The sequence below is a fragment of the Chrysemys picta genome, chromosome 1 (genome assembly GCF_011386835.1).
Source record: "Chrysemys picta bellii isolate R12L10 chromosome 1, ASM1138683v2, whole genome shotgun sequence".
NCBI lineage: Eukaryota > Metazoa > Chordata > Testudines > Emydidae > Chrysemys > Chrysemys picta.
The window spans coordinates 105,694,723-105,717,090 of record NC_088791.1 but is presented as its reverse complement, the minus strand read 5'-3'; the positions used below and the strand labels follow the sequence as shown (position 1 = coordinate 105,717,090).

Below are 22,368 nucleotides of genomic sequence, written 5' to 3'. Positions count from 1 at the left end.
GCTCCTCAGTAAATGCTCATTATGTGAACAAGATGCCATGGGCAAAGCTTCTACTTTCTGGGAGCTATAAGGAACGGTCACAATAAATAAATAAGCACTTTAAAGTCTTTTGGGGAAAAATGTGTGTGTGAATCCAAAATTATATCAATGAAATAAAATTAAAATAAAGCTGACAGGAAAAGACACCGCCACTCTTATCAACATTTCAGCCCTTAATATGTCTTGTGCGTGCACACAGAATCTAATTTGAGCCTACTATCACTTTACACCTATATTCTCTTAATTCTCCTTCCCTGCCAGACACCTGATGTTGTTGAGCTGCCCTTGTAGCACCTTTTCCCTAGTTGGGAAACGAGCCAAGAGACCTCTTCTAAACACTGAACGGCCCCTGTGGGGGTAACAGAGATGGCAGGTGTCATTCTCTAAATAAACCCCAAGTGCAAAGCATTAAAAAGGGACTCTTGTTTTGAGGGGAGGGTTTTCCAAATAGCTTTAAAATACATCAGTAGTTTCTATTACAGTGTTTACTAATTACCAAGAACAGGTCTATTTATGTATAGCATTGCTAAGTTTACTATGGTTCTATTATTCCACATGTTCTTTAGTCTAAATGACTTATTATATATTAGAAACAAACAAAAGTAAAGACTTGGTGACAGTTTACCCTATACGTGTTTCTCCTCTCTAGAAGCCTAAAACCATCCTTACCTAACTCCATGTCCTTGAAGATTTTCCCATTTTCGTCCTCAGCTTGATCCAGACTGTGTCCTTATCCTGAAAACATCAGTCCTGCTTCACACACCATCTCTGCTTATCCTACACAAGCTGATGGTAATAGGACTGCTCTCTCCAAGAACAGTACCTAGGGACGGGAAGTCTCATCTCACATTCCAGGGAAGTACTGTCTCGTGGTAAACCAAAACACAAAATCTGTAGTGCCCACACAATAAAAATCCCCTCCTATATGGCTGCTTCCAACTCTGTAGTTACTGCTCAGCCTCTCTGCATGAAACTAGCTAACATAGTGCTAGGAAAACACTCCAGGGCTCAAGCACCCACACACACACACAAAATAGAGGGTGCTCAGCACCTATCAGCCACAGCTCTTGGGTGGGCCTGCTGATCAGCTGTTGGGTGGCTGGCAGGAGGTGCTTGTGGGAGGGTGGAGGGCAGTGAGCAGTGGGTGGGCAGAGGGCCTTGGGAAGGGGGCAGAGCGGGGTGGGAAGGGGGGAAGCGAGGGCAGAGCACCCACCAGGAAAAGTAAAAGTCAGTGCCCCTGCTTCACTCCATTTCTGGCCCCAAAGCCTTGAAAAGCCCAAGTCCTCAAGCAGTGAAATAGGTCACACTATCAGACATCACAATGTGGCCAACCTGTCTGAAACATTGTCTGACTGTGAGGCTGCCACTGTGGTTTCTTCTGTGATGCCTATAAGGTGAAGGGTGCAATCTCCCCACTTAGCATAAACATCTACAAACAACAAAAAATGCTTGTGCCCCTATCCAGATATAATCCAGACTTACACCTTTGTTGCTGCATGTCAGACATCTACACGCTGGCTATTTCCTTGTCCATCATCTACTTGACAACAATACCAAACCCTGACTACTATTCCTCAATACAGCATGCTCTAGAGATCAAGCTCCCAGCACAGCAGTTTGGAATGCTCTGGGACCAGTGGAATTACAACCAAAAGCCTGGTGTGGTTCTGTGTGGGTGACACAGACAAGGAATTGCACAGTCCCGTTGGCAGGATGGTCTGTCTGAATTCAGTGATGTTTCAAAACAGGGAGTTAACTGGAATAATGCAGGACTTATACTCCCTCTGGCCAGGCCTTTTAAAGCTGCTCTCCCATACCCCAGGACCATTGCTTGCAAACTGTAGTCATTCAGGTCTCTGGGGATTACTGTTCACTGTGTTATTTAAACAATAAACTCACCTAATATTAGGTTTTCAGAGGCCTAGCCATATAGACATCTCTCCATGGGAGAGATAACACAATCAAACTAACAATATTTCCTACTCTTACTTACAAAACAGAACCTGTTCCAAAGAACCCCCTATTTCTTATTTCTTTAGACCATCAATGGGAGTTCTCTGGGGTAATGGCAGATTAAAGATTATGGCACTTATCTCACTCCCATTGAACTCTTTCCATTGACTTCCACTGGCCCTAATTTAGACATCCTACAGGTAGCTTTTGACCCTTCTCAATTTTCTGGACTATTGTAGAAGGCAAAATCCCAGGCACAGCTAAATATACCCTGGTTTAATAATTATATCACTACAATTGTCACAAAGATAAAGCAAGAAACAGTGGGTCCTGATAGACAATGGGACAGTATGATATTTGCTTGAAATATAGTTGGTGAAATAAGAGTTTAGAGGCTGCTCTAAGTTACACCAGAGAACTGGCCCAGTGTAGAACCATCCCAAAGATTAGGAAGTCTAGAACTGTGCCTTTCCACCCCTATGCCTCCATGCCCAAATATTATTAGGTGCGGCTGAGAATCTGCCCTATGAAATGTATTTAATGGTACACTTATGCATTTTCAGGGAAATGAACTAATAGATCTTTCCCATCTTCTGGGATCTGATCTTTCAAAACCTACTGACATGATGCTTCCATTTTATTATACCTCAAGTCAGTGCTTAAACTGAGCTAGATTTCAAATATGCTGAGCTTTGGCAGTATAACCAGCATTTCTCCTGAATTTGAAAACAGAACTTTCTCACCATTCCACTTGAACAAGAAAAAAAATAGGCAAAGATTTAAAAGGGGCAAATAAAGAGCAAATAGAATAAAGTGTGTGTGTAGAGGGAGACCAGCTGACTCATGGATCCTTCAGTCCTCAGTACTATTTCCACATGCTCCCCCTCAATCCCCCAACCACGGTTCTCCATTCCTGATTTCCTCTTCTTAGGCCAACCTGGTTGCAATATTCCCTCACTTTCTCATCTTACCCTCCCTGCTTATACCTGTGCTGAGTTCTCTGTTTTTCTCTTCTGAGCTCCCTTCAAAAGGGGAGCCTTCCCCCAATCACATTTCCAGAGTCATATACTGTACAATGCTTCATGCTAAATGACCCACATGGTATCTGCAACTTCCAGGCCTTCTGAAGAAATGGAATTTCCATTACATTTTTTGTTAATTATAGAAGGCACTTAAATTTGAATTGAAATAATATTTACAGTAATAAGCAGCTACAATTCTGCATCCTCACAAGCCCAAGGACCTCTTAGATTTTACTCAAGGAAGCTGCCTCTGAGTGGTGAATAATGGCAAGTACCAATACAATCCCAATTCTGTTAGATGAGGATGTGATTCTTCACTGAGTTTTCTGCTCTGTTTGGAATTACCTCTGACAAGTCAGTATTAATATTTTATGTCAATGTGAAATTGCTGAACTATTAACTATGGTTTGTAACCTGGCCTTTAAATCAGCTTCTGTACCCAATGACTGGAGGATAGCTAATGTAACGCCAATATTTAAAAGGGGCTCTAGAGGTGATCCCGGCAATTACAGATTGGTAAATCTAACGTCAGTACCGGGCAAATTAGTTGAAACAATAGTAAAGAATAAAATTGTCAGACACATAGAAGAACATAAATTGTTGGGTAAAAGTCAACATGGTTTCTGTAAAGGGAAATCATGTCTTACTAATCTATTAGAGTTCTTTGAAGGGGTCAACAAACATGTGAACAAGGGGGATCCAGTGGACATAGTGTACTTAGATTTCCAGAAAGCCTTTGTCAAGGTCCCTCAACAAAGGCTCTTACGTAAATTAAGTTGTCATGGGATAAGAGGGAAGATCCTTTCATGGATTGAGAACTGGTTAAAAGACAGGGAACAAAGGGTAGGAATAAACGGTAAATTTTCAGAATGGAGAGGGGTAACTAGTGGTGTTCCCCAAGGGTCAGTCCTAGGACTAATCCTATTCAACTTATTCATAAATGATCTGGAGAAAGGAGTAAACAGTGAGGTGGCAAAGTTTGCAGATGATATTAAACTGCTCAAGATAGTAAAGACCAAAGCAGACTGTGAAGAACTTCAAAAAGATCTCACAAAACTAAGTGATTGGGTAACAAAATGGCAAATGAAATTTAATGTGGATAAATGTAAAGTAATGCACATTGGAAAAAATAACCCCAACTATACATACAATATGATGGGGGCTAATTTAGCTACAACTAATCAGGAAAGAGATCTTGGAGTCATCATCGATAGTTCTCTGAAGACATCCATGCAGTGTGCAGCGGCAGTCAATAAAGTGAACAGGATGTTAGGAATCATTCAAAAAGGGATAGAGAATAAGATGGAGAATATCTTATTCCCCTTATATAAATCCGTGGTACGCCCACATCTTGAATACTGCATATAGATGTGGTCTCCTCACCTCAAAAAAGATATACTGGCATTAAAAAAGGTTCAGAGAAGGGCAACTAAAATGATTAGGGGTTTGGATCGTGTCCCATACGAGGAAAGATTAAAAAGAGGCTAGGACTTTTCAGCTTGGAAAAGAGGAGACTAAGGGGGGATATGATAGAGGTATATAAAATCATGAGTGATGTGGAGAAACTAAATAAGGAAAAGTTATTTACTTGTTCCCATAATACAAGAACTAGGGGCCAAATGAAATTAATGGGCAGCAGGTTTAAAACAAATAAAATGAAGTTTTTCTTCACACAGCACACAGTCAACCTGTGGAACTCCTTGCCTGAGGAGGTTGTGAAGGCTAGGACTGTAACGGGGCTTAAAAGAGAACTAAATAAATTCATGGAGGTTAAGTTCATTAATGGCTATTAGCCAGGATGGGTAAGGAATGGTGTCCCTAGCCTCTGTTTGTCAGAGGGTGGAGAAGGATGGCAGGAGAGAGATCACTTGATCATTACCTGTTAGGTTCACTCCCTCTGGGGCACCTGGCATTGGTCACTGTCAGTAGACAGGATACTGGGCTGAATTGAGCTTTGGTCTGACCCAGTATGGCCATTCTTATGTTCTTATGTCCCTAGCTGCCTAGTGAATAGACATATAAGATACCCAAATGCACTGCCTGTGCAAGGAGTACAATTCGGATTATGAGTTGATCTGTTACCCTGCTTCTAGTTTTCATTATGACTGCTTCCACAAACCATCTGTGGCTAGAAGATGGAAAACCACTCATTACTATTAGTGGTAGTATTACAATAGCAACCAAGATCTGGGTGCTAGGCACTGTTACAGACACATAGTATGATAGAGTCCCAAACCCAAAGAGATGACAGTTTAAAAACAAGATAGATAAAAGGGCAGGAGAAAGGAAGTATTATTTTCCCCATTTTACAGATAGCGAAGAGAGACACAGGAAGATTAAGTGACTTGCCCAAGATTATATAGGAAGTCTGGGACAGAGCCAGGAACTGAATCCATGTATCCAGAGTTCCAGTCCAACACCTTTCTAACATAATAATGAGGTGACTAAGCTGTTATGGAGGTCAGTGTCCTCCTCTCTTTGAAATCAGGTTATATTAATAAAAGGATTCCTCATGCAGTCAAGTTCTTTGACCATTCACTATCAAAGCTGCTCGTTTGAACTTGGAGAGTACCTCACATCCACAGATGCCCAAAGCAGAGACAAGTAGAGCTGGTCAAAGCTCAGAATTTCTCTTTTATGGGAAATGCCATCATTTCAAAATGTGTTTTCCTTCCAAATTGGAATGAAAATAAATATTTTCAAAATTTCCCAAAAGATGGAAATTCTGAAAAGCTTTACTTTTGAAAATTTCACTTCAGAAAAAAATTGAAATTTCATTTCAAAATTAAATTTTGCTTTTTAAATGTATTTTATTTTTATATTTTCACATTATTTCATGACATGTCTGTAGTAGAGTAAATATTTGATGCCTGTTAAAATATACAGCTCATAATAGGTTAAGTTCCTAAGATATTCCCTAACTTGAGGTCTCTTAGTTTCAAATTACATTATCAATATCAGCTGGCAATTTGATTGGCATAGTTTATTGACATATCTAGTACTTTGTGAGAAGCAAATGGTTCTCTTATCCGCTAATTTAGGAAACAAGATGCTTAATAGTTGGTGGTTCTCTCTTATTGGTGTTATTTAGGAAAATTACATATTTCCTTGATTACTTACACTTGAGTATATGTGAGGTTATTGCTATGATAAAATGCAGTACCAAAACTACATGTACTCTATGTATATGTATGTAAAACAGTTACTCTAGTTGGCTCTGAAGACAAGGTTACCCTATTTGCTGTGAGAATTAGATCAGCAATACCAATACAGGCCCTGTATTATGTATAAACATTCAAAGGGGCTTTTGTGAAATTATGGACCTCCCCACACAGAGTGATTCTTTTGTGAGCCCTCTAGTATCCCCATTCTTTCCCCCCTTCCCACTTGGGTCTGTTAGATGGCAGTTTCATACCACGTATCTCAGGGGAAGTAATAAAATGGTTCACAGAGAAGGTAATGTTCTGTGAGTTGATGGACATAAAAAAAGATCTTAAAGAATGAGGCCAGCACCGTTCATAGAGTAAGACAGACTGCCAGGTGGGGACATATGGAACATAACAGTAGTGCTCTGGCTATGACAGCAATGGATTACACTCATAACTGAGTTCATATATGTGGAATTCTGAGGAGTAATCCAATTACTTTTCAGGCTGAAAGATAACATGTATTGCCTTTCAGCTACCTTACTTGTCAGCATTGTCCCAAGTGTGACTGATAAGCACAGAATCATATCATAGAAATGAGGGCTTGTAGGTCATCACAGGAAGTTTATAAATGGTCCTTGTGGGCTATGGCAATGAGCACCTTACAAAGGTGTGTAATAAATAAGCAAACAAATAATAAATCAAACCCGCCTACACTAGGGTTACCATATTTAAAAAAAACAAAAAGAGGACACTCCACAGGGTGCTGGCCCCACCCCAACCCCACCCCCAAACCCCCAGTCCTGCCCCAACTCCGCCCCCTCCCTGAATGCTCCGCCTCCTGCTCCTCCCCCTCCCCTGCTTCCCGCAAATCAAATGTTCGCGGGAAGCCTGAAACAGTCAGGCAGCAGGTAAGCTGGGGCTGGGGCGGTGGGGCGCGAGGAGGCGCGGCCCAGTCTGGCCCCCCCAGCCGAGCGTCTCTGGCCCCGGCGTCTCCGGCCTGGCTCGGGCCCTAGGGCGCCGGCCCCGGTTCTGGCCGAGCGGCTCCGGCCCGCCCCGGCCCCGGAGGCTCCAGCTCGGCTCAGGCCCCGGGGCACCGGCCCCAGCCAAGCGGCGCCAGCCGGCGGCCGAGCACCCCAATCCCGGTCCCAGCGGCTCGGGCCCGGCTCAGCTCGGAACCGGGGCCCGAGCCACTTCAGGTAAGCGCCACCAGGCTGGAGCCCGAACCGCTCCTGCACCGCAACTCCCTTCCCTGAGCCCCCTGCCTGCACCCCAACCCCCTGCCCTGAGCTCCTTGCTGCACCTCGCACCCTTCCTGCACTCCAACCCCCTGCCCTGAGCTCCCCATACACTCCGCACCCCTCCTCTGCCCTGAGCCCCTTCCTGCACACCACACCCCCTCCCACACCCCACACGCCCTCCCGCAACCCAACCCCCTGCCCCAGCCCTACATTCATGGCCCTGCATGCAATTTCCCTACCCAGATGTGGCCCTCAGGCCAAAAAGTTTGCCCACCCCTGAACTAGCTGGATTCAGGTGACCTGGGTTCAATTCCCAGCTGTGATGGGTCAGAATCTGATCCTTAAAATCAACTGATGTTTTAATCCTGAGGCTCAAGATTTTATCATTACTCTTACAATATTTGATGTTTTTCTTAAAATCTCATTTCCTAGATTCATGTTATTTCATGAGTATCTCCACATATTTTAAAAAGCTTTTAGAAGTTTCATGGTTGTAAAGAAAAGCCCTAGTGTACACTCACTAAAAAGAATTAAATATTAAAAAAAAAACAATTTTTTTCTGATTTTAAGACAATATAATTGGGGAGGGGCTGACTCATGATTTTTGAATGCTTGGAGTTGGCCATTAAATGGCATAGCTGTACTGAAATAGTGCTAAAGGATTTTTCCTCATTAGTATAGTTAAAATCAATATTAGTTTTATAAGAATGTATTAGTGTTTAGACTTTATGGAATGTTTGTAGGCTGCTGTATGTATTAATCCTACTTATAATATCTGTATTCCATGCTATAGAGTTATATTGAATGTTTGCATTGTAATTGTGTAACTCATCAAAAGAAAAAGCAGCATTAATTAATGTAAAGTGCTTATCCTGCACACAAGATGGCCCACTGAAGGCAAATAAGTCATTGTGTAGCATCAAAGGACAGAGACCTTGTTGAGAGTCCAGCGGAGGACAACAAAAATGATCAGGAGTCTGGGGCACATGACTTACGAGGAGAGGCTGAGGGAACTGGGTTTGTTTAGTCTGCAGAAGAGACGGGAGGGGGGATTTGATAGCAGCCTTCAACTACCTGAAGGGGGGTTCCAAAGGGGATGGAGCTCGGCTGTTCTCAGTGGTGGCAGATGACAGAACAAGGAGCAATGGTCTCAAGTTGCAGTGGGGGAGGTCTAGGTTGGATATTAGTAAACACTATTTCACTAGGAGGGTGGTGAAGCACTGGAATGGGTTACCTAGGGAGGTGGTGGAAGCTCCATCCTTAGAGGTTTTTAAGGTCCGGCTTGACAAAGCCCTGGCTGGGATGATTTAGTTGGTGTCGGTCCTGCTTTGAGCAGGCGGTTGGACTAGATGCCCTCCTGAGGTCTCTTCCAACCCTAATCTTCTATGATTGCATTCCTAACTCCCTCCAGGAAGGAGAGGCCTGCATATGAATTCATCCCATCAGTTTGGATTCTGCATTGAGGGGGGGATAAAAATCCTTGACAAAAATAAACTGGGTCTTTTGATGCTGCCTGGACTCCGAGAGGCAAAGTTTCCTAAACATAAGCAAGAGATCCCCATGCGGCTTGGCATGGGTCAGCCCTAGGACATACAGAGCTGCTTATTATAGAAGCTTAAATTACCTTTTTAAATCTAAGACTAACTCGTTTGTGTGTGTATGTTAGGGTTACCATTCGTCCGGATTTACCCGGACATGTCCTCCTTTTTGTGCTAAAAATAGCGTCCGGGGGGAATTTGTAAAGCACTCACAATGTCCGGGATTTCCCCCCTCCCCCGGCACAGCAGAGCGAGCGGCTGGGAGGGCTGCAGGAAAGTCCCGGGCTGGACTCCGGAGCAGCTGGAGAGGAGCTCCGCTCTGCATTCTGAGCAAGTGTCTCAGCACAAAGTGCAGCCCTCCCCTTTTGCAACTGGGAGCGGTTTCTGCCATGCAGCGTAGCAAAACGGGAGCGAGAGCACTTTGTGCTGATACAAGGGCAGCTCTCCCCTGCAACCCGGTCCAGACCAGGGACCGGGTTTTGTTGTGCAGGGCCAGGGACCGGGTTTTGTTGTGCTGGGGAGCTTAGCCACGTGTCCGGCTCGCACAGAGCCCAACACCCTGTTCTGAGCAGCAGGGTAAGGGGGGCAGGAGAAGGGGCAGGGAGGTTCTGGAGGGGGCAGTCAAGAAACGGGGGGGGGGCTTTTTGGGGGGAGTGGAGAAAGTTTTGGGCAGTCAGGGTACAGGTAGGGGGTAGGGTCCTGGTGGGCAGTTGGGGGGGGTCTTAGGAGGGGGCAGTTAGGGGACAAGGAACAGGGAGTCTTAGGTAGGGGGTGGGGTTCTGGAGGGCAGTTAGGAGCAGGGGTCCCAGGAGGGGGCAGTCAGGGGACAAGGAGCGGGGGGGGGTAGGGGGCTGGGAGTTCTGGGGGGGAGCTGTCAGGGGGCAGGAGTGGGGAGAGGGATCGGAGCAGTCAGGGGACAGGGAGCAGAGGGGTTTAGATGGGTTGGGAGTTCTGGGGGGGGGCTGTCGGGGGCAGGAGTGCGGAGAGGGATCGGAGCAGTCAGGGGACAGGGAGCAGAGGGGTTTAGATGGGTTGGGAGTTCTGGGGGGGGGCTGTCAGGGGGTGGGGAGTAGTTGGATGGGGCGTGGGAGTCCCAGGGGTCTGTCTGGGGGTGGGGGTGTGGATAAAGGTTGGGGCAGTCAGGGGACAAGAGGCAGGGAGGCTTAGATAGTCCTGGGGGGCAGTTAGGGGCAGGGGTCCCAGGAGGGGGTAGTCAGGGGACAAGGAACGGGGGGAGGGTTGGGAGGTCAGGGGGGCGGGAAGTGGGAGGGGCAGGGGCGGGGCTAGGGCGGGGCTCCTCCCATCCTCTTTTTTGCTCGCTGAAATATGGTAACCCTAGTGTATGTTTCCTGTTTTAACCTTGTCAATAACTCATTTGTTTTTCCTAGTTAATAAACCTTTAGTTAGTTTATTACAGGATTGACTAGAGACATTGTCTTTGGTTTGAGATCTAAGTACAACTGACCTGGGGTAAGTGACTGGTTCTTTGGGACTGGGAGCCACATGAATATTTTGTGATCTTTGGTATACAGCAACCATCTATCACCAAGTCCAGCTTGCCTGGGTGGCAAGATAGATGGGAATGCCCAAGGGGACTGTCTGTCTGTGACTCCATGGTAAGACTGTGATAGTGCTTTAGGCATTCACACATGTTACTGGGTAGGGGAAATCTAATTATAGAACATACAACCAGTTTGGGGTTTCTGCCCTAAGGTAGGCACTCACGGTCTTGAGCTACTCCAGACATTGCGACCAAACTGCTGCCTGCTACTATCTACTCTAGAGCCAAGGGCTTGATCTCGCTCAGCCAGTCCATTTAAAGAACAGGTTGCAGCTGTAAATTGCTGTTACGCAGCATTCACATGATTGATGGATTTTTCCCCTCATTTGTTTCATTTTGTTTTCTGTTGCGATGATGTAAATTAAATCCCATTGTAACTACTGGTTTGATCCTGCCACATCAATCCAAAGCCTGAGAGATGGTTACATCCCTCATCTTATGCAGCTGTATGACTGGGAGCATTAGGAAAAGAGATGGGTTATTTAACAACACAGACATCTGAGGAACACTTTCATACTAAGCTCTTCAAATAGGCTTGTAAACGTGCCCGTGACTCACAACTGAGAATGCCAAACTCAAGACAAACTGCTGAGAAAGAGGGCAAACAACCCAAAACTGGTGGTTATTCTTCCATAAGTTATGCAAACCAGTAACAAAAGTAAACTTCTGTTTCACCACATTGGCTAACAAGAAGTCATAAAAGCAGTTTCCTAAGGCATTCTAGTTCTTATGTCACCACCAAAAACACTGGATTTTAAGGTGAGTGGTTCTTTACAGCCAGTCTCATCAAATAAAAGGTTCTTCTGATCCCAAAGAACCAGCCACACACCTAGGTCAATATATAACTCAGATCTTACCCAAAAATCACACTGATGCTAATCGTTTAGTATCTAGAAAGAAAGAAAAAAGAAAAGAGTTAAAATTGGTTAAAGGAATCAAATACATACAACAATTGTAAAGTTCTTGGTTCAGGCTTGTAGCACTGATGGAATCAGGGGTGAAAGTAATATTAATTCTTACCGGTACAGGGCCAGCTCCAGCCCCCGGAAGGGGCGGAGCTTCTGGTGGAAGGGGCGGGGTGGGGGTTCAGCCTCCCCCAGCCAGTCCATCCACGCTGCTTGGCCCCCACTGCCCGGGGCTCCGGCAGCAATTTAAAAGTGCCTGGTGCTCCGGCCACTGCTGCGGAAGTGGTGGCTGCAGCCGGGACCCTCCTTAAGTCGCTGGAGGGTTTCCAGGGCCTTTTATATCTTCTGCCATGTGGAGGGAAATCCATTGTTTTAAACAAAAACCTCAGCACAGCTAGTAGAAAATGAAAAGTAAAAGGTAGGAGTTTGGAGTCACATGGGCAAGTTACATGTCCATGCCCAATTTCGCTCAGTCATTGCAGGAAGCCATTACCTATACTCCAAACAGCACAGTCCACCCAATGTAGATGGGCATCTCCCACGGTCCATTGTGAGTTAAGTGTCCTTTTGGTGGGCCACTCAATTTGAATAGTCCCTCCAAGATGTGCTGGCTAACTACCATATGGTTGTTACCCCAGGAGCAAACATTTGAAATACAAGTATAGAGCCAATACTCATAACTTCAAATACAAACATGATACATGCATACAGATAGCATAATCATAACCAGCAAATCATAACCTTGTCATTGATACCTCACTTGACTACCTTTGTACAAGATTTGTTTCAAATATATAACAGTGATTGCAACAATATCTATGGTCATATTTTAATCACATAACATCACAAGGCTGCTTTTTGTACGGTCAGATATGCCAGCCCCTCCACATCTCAGAGAATTCTTTTCTGAGTAGCTCTCCTTGTGGTCACAATGACACTCCAACTACCTGTTCTTGCATTCAACTAGAGCATCAGAAGGAATGTGTAGGATACATTTTTCTATCCCACTTTTTTGTTCTATGTTGATGCCAGCAGTAGGTTTTCATTTGGGGGGGACAGTGGGTGGAAAGGAAGGAAGATTTTTGAGAGAGATTGAATTTGTACTATACAAAATCTAGAGGTTCAGGATAGGTGTAGTATGGAGTTTTTTCTTTTTTTGACATCTCAGGTTAAAAATGGAAAAGAAGCAGTCAAAGGGACAGAGGGAATGAGGGAGGGGAAAAAAAGACTAGGAGTGTCCAGATCATGGATGTTTTAAAAGGTTTCAGAAACCTCTCAAATATTTTACACTGAAAATAAGACACATAGGGCCAGACTTCAGTGAAGCCACACACAAACTTACATCAGCCAAGGAACTGGTCCAAAACATTTAATAACTGGATTACTTTGGTGAACACTTAACTGCGGCGGAGAGAGGCAACTCCTGCCCACCAGTAGTATGAATAGGTTAAGTATGTATCATTCCCTGTCTCATTACAATCCACTGTTCATGTCGTGCCTGTTCCCATTGGGATATTTCTCATGAGAATCACATTTTTCCTCTTTTAAGGATGAATGTGTTGCAGAGAGAGAAGCATTAAATAGCATTAGCTAAGCCAGGCTGACGGCAGACAAGTGCAATGTAATCTTTCCACACTCAGCTCTGTCTATGCTTCTCAAATCTCACATGTAACATCCCTGCTGGCCCCACCCGGGGCCACCACGCACCTGTGGCAACAAAATCCAGTCTTAACCTGAAACACCCCTGATGTGTTCCATCCCTGTCCAATACACAGAACTACTCATACACTGCAGCCCTAACTTGTAGCATCCCTACTGTTCCATTGCTGTGCCCCCTTAGTCCTGATTAGTAGCACCATCTGCTAGTCCAGACCTGCCCTTGAATGAATAGAATAAGGGAATCACAGCTTCAGGTAGTTGTACAGTGGCTCTTTATTTTGTGCTTATATGCTTAAGGACCTGTGAGCAGCACTACACTCACCCCACCAGTGACCCAGGTGAAGCATCAGTAAGACCTTGAAAATCCACATGAGTTGCAAGGGGAGTAAATAGCAATGCATTGGAGTAGGTCAACCTTTCCAATGTTCTAGACTATGACTGACTCACTACTGATTGGTTTTCTACTGGCACAGCTTTGGCAGCAGATTATCAGCATCTCATAGCTCCATTGTACAAAGCACAGGCTTGAGGTCTAGTCCAGTGTCCACTGAATTCAATGGAAAGACTTCCATTGGTTTCAGTGGGTTAGAACAGACTTTCAATATTTATCAGTAATATGACAAAAATGATAGCCTCACCGGCAGTTTCTGTTACCATCTGCTCCATATACTAAGCTATTCTCTTCCTCTTTCCCAAAATCCTGGCTGCTCTGGAAGTTTAGTCCAGCCACTGAAGCAAAAGAATGAAAGAGGCTGTGAAAATTTCATGGTGTCACTCGAAAGATTGGAGGATTTAAAACTACCAAAGCTTTTGCAGAGTGCAGTGAAAGTTGTATTGTAAAGAGTTTTCATTCTGGTTTAAACTTTGAGAAAGGGGTAAGTGAAGTGGTCAGCTACTTTAAATAAATGCCACAAATTGTCTTCTGCAGTTGCCACTCACAGGTGTGTGTTGGCAGGTGATCTAGAAGCACCATCATTAGGAGATGCAGGTAAACAGCAACCTCAGCTCACTTCCATCACTGCTGCTGCTTTGCCTCTCATAATATACCCAAAGGTGTAATGCTTTTAGAGAGTTACATGATGACAAGCAGCACTAAGCCCATGTGTCCATGCACTGCATCCTACCTAAGAGCTACTTTAGCAGGTCAAGAATAGGAACAAGCTCCTTCTTAAATCCAGCGTAATCCTATTAAACGGTTTATATGAAAATGCTGAGAGACAGAATTTAAGAGGGCAGCACACGCTACTAACCTATGTATGCATCTTTGAAGAGAATTAGGGAAAGGTAGTTTCCTACATTCAGCATAGGCCCATGTGGTTTTTCTCCTCTTTTAGAAATATATTTGTTCTAAACTTTCTGTTCATTAAAATCACTGGATTTAAGAATGGGTTCAAGTGACCTCTGTCCCATGAGTGCAAAATCATCCTGTTCAATACTGCACCACATTTCTGATATTGACCTCTCTTCCTGATCAGATAGCTTTGGCTCTCCTGCTGTTGGCACACGCTTATGCAAGTTGATTTGCCTCTGCAATGGTTGTGTCTGTGTAGGTAACATGAAAAAGAAGATGCACACAGATCTGGGAATGGCTTGTGAGTTGCATGCTAAGGATAATGCACTGTATGCAGTGTAGTTGTAACCATGTCAGTCCCAGGATATTAGAGAGACAAGGTGGGTGAGGCAATATTTTTTATTGGACCAACTTCTGTTGGTGAGAGAGACAAGCTTTTGAGAGTAATGTATTTACATTTTTCCTTTATGTGGAGGTGGGAGGTAAGGGAGAGGCTGCCATCTTTGTTCTGCTGAGCGGAAAAAAGGAGGTGAGTCACGATGTTGCTTCTTCACCTACCAAGTCCAGAAATAGAGGATGCAAAAAAATTTCCATGCAGAAAATGCCTTGGGATTGTAAACAGTGTCTCTGTAACATCTGCTTCTTAACTCTGCATGTAAATAATTTTCAACAACAGAAGTAAGGGAATGTCAACGTGGTGTAGAACATGGGTACCTCTGAGATTAAAATTAGGGACATTTTAGAGGTACGAGTCTGACTAACTGAAGTGATCATTTCAAAAAACAGTTAACTAAATTTTCAGCAAGGTACAGGGAAGGTAATCAAGCACCAGGCTTATTTAGAGTTACGGGAGGCAAATGGAGCTTGGCCAGTTTAGTAAGGGTAGAAGTACCAGTTAGTGTACCTGTTCCAGAATGATTATCTATTTACTATGCACACACACCTACTTGATTGCAAGCAACATAAGGCTTTTGGATACCATGAGAAGCTTACTAGGACAGAGTTTACTAAAATGTTATAAAAGAGACAAGAGGCAGCCACAGTTATGGCCCAATCCAAAACACCCTGAAGTCAGTGCACAGATTTCCATTGACTTCAGTTGGCCTTTTGATCAGACCTTAAAGTCATACCACCTGAGAACTTGACAAAGTCTCTTAAAATGAAGCTGATGAAGCTAAAAAACCTGGCATTCAGGGATCACCTTATGTCATTTCTTAAACCTACTGAAATAAGTATAACCAAAGCTACAAAGGAAAAATAGATTGAGTCATAAAAGTGAGGAACTGAAGGATATAGGATTCCATAGGGTCTCTCCAAAGATCTTTTCTAGGTGGAAAGGACCATTATGAGTGTCTCTCTGACTACAATCCTGATCCTTAAGACTATACCTATATTTGTAAGAATGTAGTATAGGTCTACAAAACAGACTGGAGACGATGTATACACAATGCTGAGAGATCAGGATGACAATGACATCTATGTATTGTCAGAACATTACATCAGGACACAGTTTGATAAACAATTCCTTGATACAATAATAAAACCTGGCTGTGAAGCTTACAGGAAAAAGGCTTCTGTGAAGCTAGTCCCGAGTAACAGAAATAGGTTTATTCAGGAATTAAGTAATACTGAACTTCTAGACTGGGATTTTCAAAGCATCTTTAGGGAATTAGAATCCTGATTCTCAATTAATTTCAATAGGATTTGGGTATCTAACAGTTATAATATAGTTAAGCTTGGCATTACAACTAGAAGATCATATCAACTTTTGTAGCATTAAACTTCAAAAAGTGCACCATTTGGGGTTTTAGGTGATTTTTTTAAAGACAAAGTTAGTTGGAAAGAGTCTGAAGAGAACATTAGGGAAATAAAAATCCAAAACTATCAACATGCAGATTCTTAAAGAATGTCTTGATGCAATCACTGAAGGTCTGTCTACCTCAGACCAAGCAAAAAAAGGAAGATTGAAAAAAAATAGTCTAATTGCATGGCAAAGTACTGGAATTTATTCCAGGCAAAAAAGTATCCTTAAAAAAAAAAAAAAAAAAAAGGAAATCCAGCCCTTGTGATACAAATAGAAAGGAACAATTTTGGCAGGTGAGATGGAAAACGGAGATTAAGAGGGCTAAGAGTAAATTTGAAGAACAAAGAGGCAAATAGAGAGCGACAAGTAATAAGAGATTCTTTAAGTACATCAGAAATAGGAAGCTTGCAGAAGAGTTGGTGGGCCTGACAGGCTCGGGGGGAGAGGGGGCGGGGGTAATCAGAGAGATAAAGAGATTTCACAGAAACTAAATGATTTCTTTGTTTCAGTTTTCACCTCAAAGCATGAGGGGGAATGCATACCAGTGAACCACATTCTAATACTGGGGGAAAATATCTGAGAAAATCATTAAAGGCAGAGTTATAAAACACCTATACAGGTACAGAACCCACACAAACCATCACAGTATAAAACAGCATGGTGTAGAGGTAAATCCTGCCTCTCTAACTTGTAAGAATCTGTTAAAAGCGTTATCCTGATGAATAAAGGATTGGTGGGGTACATTATTTAGTTTTTCAAAAGGCTTTAGATAATAGCCTCTAGTGAGAGATTTTTAAGAAATTTGATAACCATAGGATAAAAGGCAGAGTCCTGACACAATTTCAATGTGGGTAGCAAATAAGACACAAGGGGTGAGAATAATGTCCAGCTCTCAGTACAGAAAGGGATTACTAATGGGGGTGCCTCAGGGATCAGCACTAGGTCTAATGTTGTTCAATACAATTATTAAGAATCTGGAAGAGAGAATGAATAACGAGATGTGATGATAACACAAAAATTATTAGGTTAGTTAAGAATTGAAAGGATTATTAGGAATTCCCCAAAGACCTAAAGTAATTAGATAATTAGGCAACATCATAGCAGATGAAATTCATTAGGCTGGTGAAAGGGGTTACAACACATCAGAAGGAAAATCTAAACCATCAATATATGTTCATGAGTTCTGCATTAACTATAGCTTCTCAGACTCAAGATCTAAGAGTCATGGAATAACCTGCCTAAAAGGGAAGTGATTTCCCACCCAAATCAAAAATATAACTTCTGTAATAAGGGAAGTTTAGAAAATAATAAGAATTGCCATACTGGGTCAGACCAAAGATCCATCTAGCCCAGTATCCTGGCTTCTGACAGTGACCAATGCCAGGGGACTAGGACTTTTCAGCTTGGAAAAGAGATGACTAAGGGAGGATATGATAGAGGTCTATAAAATCATTACGGGTGTGGAGAAAGTAAATAAGGAAGTGTTATTTACTCCTTCTCATAATACAAGAAGAAGGGATCACCAAATGAAATTAATAGGCAGCAGGTTTAAAACAAACAAAAGGAAGTATTTTTTCCACACAAACAGTCAACCTGTGGAACTCCTTGCCAGAGGATGTTGTGAAGGCCAACACTGTAACAGGCTTCAAAAAAGAACTAGATAAACTAATTGAGGATAGGTCCATCAATGGCTATTAGCTAGGATGGGCATGGATGGTGTCCCTAGTCTCTGTTTGCCAAAAGCTGAGAATGGGCGACAAGGAATGGATCACTTGATGATTAGCTATTTTGTTCATTCCCTCTGGGGCACCTGGCATTGGCCACTCTCAGAAGCCAGGATACCGGGCTAGATGCACCTTTGGTCTGAATCAGTATGGCCGTTCTTATAGTCTTATGAGGGAGAGGTCCCCCATAGAGTTTAGGAACCTAATTTTGAGAGGTAGAAGGTATAGATATTGTGACAAATGTGAACCCCTCTTGCAATTGCTTTACATTTAGAAGCCTATCTTTACAAGCAAAAGGAACTTGCTGAGTTTTTTTCTTTCAATAAGACACATCATTCCAACATTCCTAGGACAGAGGTTAATAACTTCCTAAGCCTTTTCTTATCTCAGACTTACTCATGTGCACTAGATCTCATCAAGATGAACAGATTCATAGATTTTTAAGGCCAGAAGTGACCATTATTGTCTTCTAGTCTGACCTCCTGCATAATACTGACTGCAGAATTTCATCCAGCCACTCCTCTGTGTTCTAGAGCAAATCCTTTAGAAAGATTCCCAGTCTTGATATAAAGTGATAAAAAATCCACAACATCCCTTGGTAAATTGTTCCAATGGTGGATTACCTGCAATGTTAAAAACTTACACCTTATTTTCAGTTTGAGTTTATCTAGCTTCATCTTCCACCCATCAGATTTTGTTATGCTATGTTTGCTAGATTAAAGAGCTGTCTATTATCAGAAATCTTCTTCCCATGGAGGTACCTATAGATCATGATCAAGCTGGCTCTTAACCTCCTTTTTGATAAACTAAATAAATTGAGCTGCTTAAATCTCTCACTGTAATGCAAGTTTTTCCAGAACTCAGATCATTCTTGTAGCTCTTTTCTGAAACCTTGCCAATTTTTCAGTGTCCTTTTTGAACCAGATTGTTTTGAGTCAATCTCATTTGAGATTTCTAGGACAAGACATTTTTAAAATAAGACGTGGGGAAAATGCTAGAAGAATTTTCAAAATATGATTAACACTTTTGTTTTCTGAGTCCCTTTTTTCTGAACTACATAGAGTATGGACAAAAATATTGCAATCTGCAGGTCCTGCTGAAATGTGCTCAGCGTAGAACTCAAGAGGGGTGGGAGGACAAAGGTGGCCGTAGCTTCCCTGATCCCTGGGTTGCCAGGGGCCAATTTGGCCATCAATGCAAATTTGAGCAAGCTCGGGGCTGCTCTAACTTCTATCAACTAGTAACAGCCCAAGGGACAGTTATGCCAGCTAGGACTCACCAGAGTGCTGTCATATTCCAGCCACACCCCTTCACCTAGCCATACCCACAGCAAACAGAGTGGGGAGTGGTAGTAGACAGCATAAAGCCAGCTACACCAATACTTTTCCACCTAGAGACTCCCGCAAGTAAGGACAATCCTGAGGTGTTTGGATAGAGTATGTTTATGGGGCCTGTGGACTGTCAGACAAACAGGGGCCAAACTGTAGACCAGAATCTGGCTCCATTTCTACAGGTCACAAATACAAGATGCAAAATCTGAGATGAAAAGGACCTATGCTGAGAATTTTAGAAGGGGTGATGCGAAAACAGATGGATGAAGCTGAGACTTGCTTCCCACTGTCTATGAAGAGAATACTGCATCTTCATAATTTAGCTGAAGAAAAAAGAGTAAAAGGTGATAGAAGTATTATAATAAATTATAAAAGCTGAACTAGATGCTCCTCTTTAGCTTTTCCTAGAATACAAGAAAAATCATATTCAATTAAATTAATAGGCAGAATGTGGGGAAAAAGTCCAAGGAAATAATTATACATTGTGTAAAATAAGTAAACTATGGAACTCAGTGCATCAGGATATTACTGAAGTAAATAGTTTAATACAAGGATTTTCAACCTAGGGGTTGCAATCATACTGCCCTTCCAATATTGCCAAATGGGACGTGGCTCTAGCTAGATCAGGCTCCAGGTATTTCCCTATAGAGAAATGTCTGAGAATGCAGCGGTCAGAAATCAGAAAGTCCATCCTGCAGGAAATCTGTTTATTTCTACATACGTTTTTGCATCAGATTGGGATGAAAACTCAAAACATCAAAAAATGTTGCTGAATGCAAAGTTCTGGAAATATTGTGATTCAGAAACGTCTAAATGTTTTGACTTTCCCAAATTGAACTGCTTTGTTTTGAATCAGTTCAACTTCAATCTCTGTCTCTATTACAGGATAACCCAACCAGGAAAGGACTAAGGAAGTATCCTCATTTCACGACCTGAGAGAGGCAAAGGAAAGCCTTTGGGGCTTTGTGTTGGTCAGGAGAATCACTGCCTCTTTGTGTGTTTTAACTATAAATTGAGCTCTAAGGCAAGGCCATGAAATGGCCTTGGAAACAGTTCTTTCCTGGGCTGGTGAGACATTCAAATAGCTGACAGTCTCCCTAAGCTGCCATGGTGCCTCATGGGAGTTGTAGTTAGAATTAGGGCTGTGCAGGAAACTCCATGATTTTGAAATTTGCTTTCATTCCAAATTGGAACAAAAACAAAAAAAATTGAAACTTACTGTGAAACAAAGTTTTTGGGGGAAAATTTTTCCATTTTGATAAAATAAAAATGTTTCATTCCAATTTTAAGAGGTATTTTATTTTATTTATAATATAAAATAGAATTCAAAATGAAAAAGTTGCTTTGAAACAAAAAAATAAAAATGTTCCCATCTAATAAAGGTCAAAATGCAACGTTTCAACATTATTGAAATACTATCTTTCAATTTTTTTAAAATGAAATTTCATCAGAAACATGCAAATTTTTACAAAAGTTTTGATTTGGATGAAACGCTGTTTTGATGTAAAAATATTCCGTTGGAAAATGTTCAACCAGCTCTAGTTCAGGTGCCTCAGGCCCTCATTCTCCTCTGTAGGCGGGGCTTACTGTCTGGACTATATCTTTCATGATGCACCATGGTCATGGAACTCCCATGGTGTACAGCAGCAAGTCGATCAGAGGGAAGACTGCAGTGAATCATGAGAGATATAGTTCAGACAGGAAGCCCATCCCACAGAGGAGAAAATTGGCACATGTAGCCTGCAAACTACAACTCTCATGACGCACTATAGCGCCACAGGCAGACTCAGAATGACATTAAACTGACACAAATATTTCAGTATTTCCCAATGAAAAAATAAAAATAATGTCTATCAAAAACAAAAAAAAACACTATTTTGATAGAAAATTCTTAACTGTGATGCTCCCCAGACTTGCGAGACACCTAGGGTTACCATACGTCCGTTTTTTCCCAGACATGTCCGGCTTTTTGGTAATCAAACCCCCATCCGGGGGGAATTGCCAAAAAGTCGAACATGTCCGGGAAAAATACCGGCCGGGCACTTCCCCTCCCGGACTCCAGCTGCTCTGCTCCTCCCCTGACTCTTCGGCTCTGTTTAAAAGCCGAGCTGCCCGAGCGCTCCGGTTTCAGGCAGCCCCCTTGCCTCTGGGCCCCGAGCCGCCGGCCGGGCACTTCTCCTCCCGGGCTCCAGCTGCTCTGCTCCTCCCCTGACTCTTCGGCTCTGTTTAAGAGCAGAGCTGCCCGAGCGCTACCGGCTTCGAGCAGCCCCCTTGCCTCCGGACCCCAGCTGCCGGCCGGGCACTTCTCCTCCCCGGCTCCAGCTGCTCTCCCCTGGCAGCGCAGGGTCCAGAGGCAAGGGGGCTACCCGAAGCCAGAGCGCTCGGGCAGCTTGGCTCTTAAACAGAGCCGAAGAGTCAGGGGAGGAACAGAGCAGCCGGAGCCCGGGAGGGGAAGTGCCCGGCCGGGGGCGCAGGGTCCGGAGGCATGGGGGCTGCCCGAAGCCCGAGCGCTACCGGCTTCATGGTTTGCCGGGCAGCCTCCAGACCCTCCCGGGCTCCAGCTGCGCTGGGGAAGCGTCGGCCAGGAGCGCAGGGTCTGGAGGCTGCCTGGCAAACCGTGAAGCCAGTAGCGATCGGGCAGCCCTTTTCTCGTGACTGGGAGGGAGGAGGGGGAGTTAGGGCGGGGACTTTGGGGAAGGGGTGGGGAATGGGCGGAGTTGGGGCGGGGAAGGGGCAGAGTTGGGGCAGGGCCGGGGGTGGGAAAGGGGAGGGGCCAGGGCCCGTGGAGTGTCCTCTTTTTTTATTTTTTAAATATGGTAACCCTAGAGACACCTCACTGCCATCTGCCCTTAGCATGAGAAGGCCTTGTCTGTGCCTCCAGTGGTCAGCTCCCTGACTCCACCAGCCACAGTCTATACAAGCACTTCCCTCTCAACCTATGTTAGGGTTACCATCCGTCCGTATTTCCCCGGACATGTCCGGCTTTTGCGTCTCTAAATAGCCGTCCGGGAGGAATTGGTAACAAGGTTAAAATGTCCGGGGTTTTTTTCTCCCTCGCCTCCCTCCCTCCCTTCCATGCAGAGTGTGGCTGCTGATTGGGCGGCTAGGCCGATTGACCCACTCCCATTGGCCTCCAGCAGCCAGAGCCCTCCCC

General features: G+C 43.7%; 1 protein-coding gene across 9 annotated transcripts in view; it reads right to left on the bottom strand.

Annotated features, from left to right (window-relative positions):
- The window catches only part of PTN (pleiotrophin), a 112,911-nt gene that overhangs the window by 73,190 nt on the left and 17,353 nt on the right, over positions 1-22,368 (bottom strand). The window contains exon 2 of one of the 9 annotated variants that reach the window (XM_042851930.2): positions 11,358-11,390. The exons of the other annotated variants lie outside the window; for them this stretch is intronic. The gene's annotated coding sequence lies outside the window, so the exon portion shown is untranslated. The remainder of the gene's footprint in view (positions 1-11,357; positions 11,391-22,368) is intronic. 9 annotated transcript variants of the gene reach the window in all.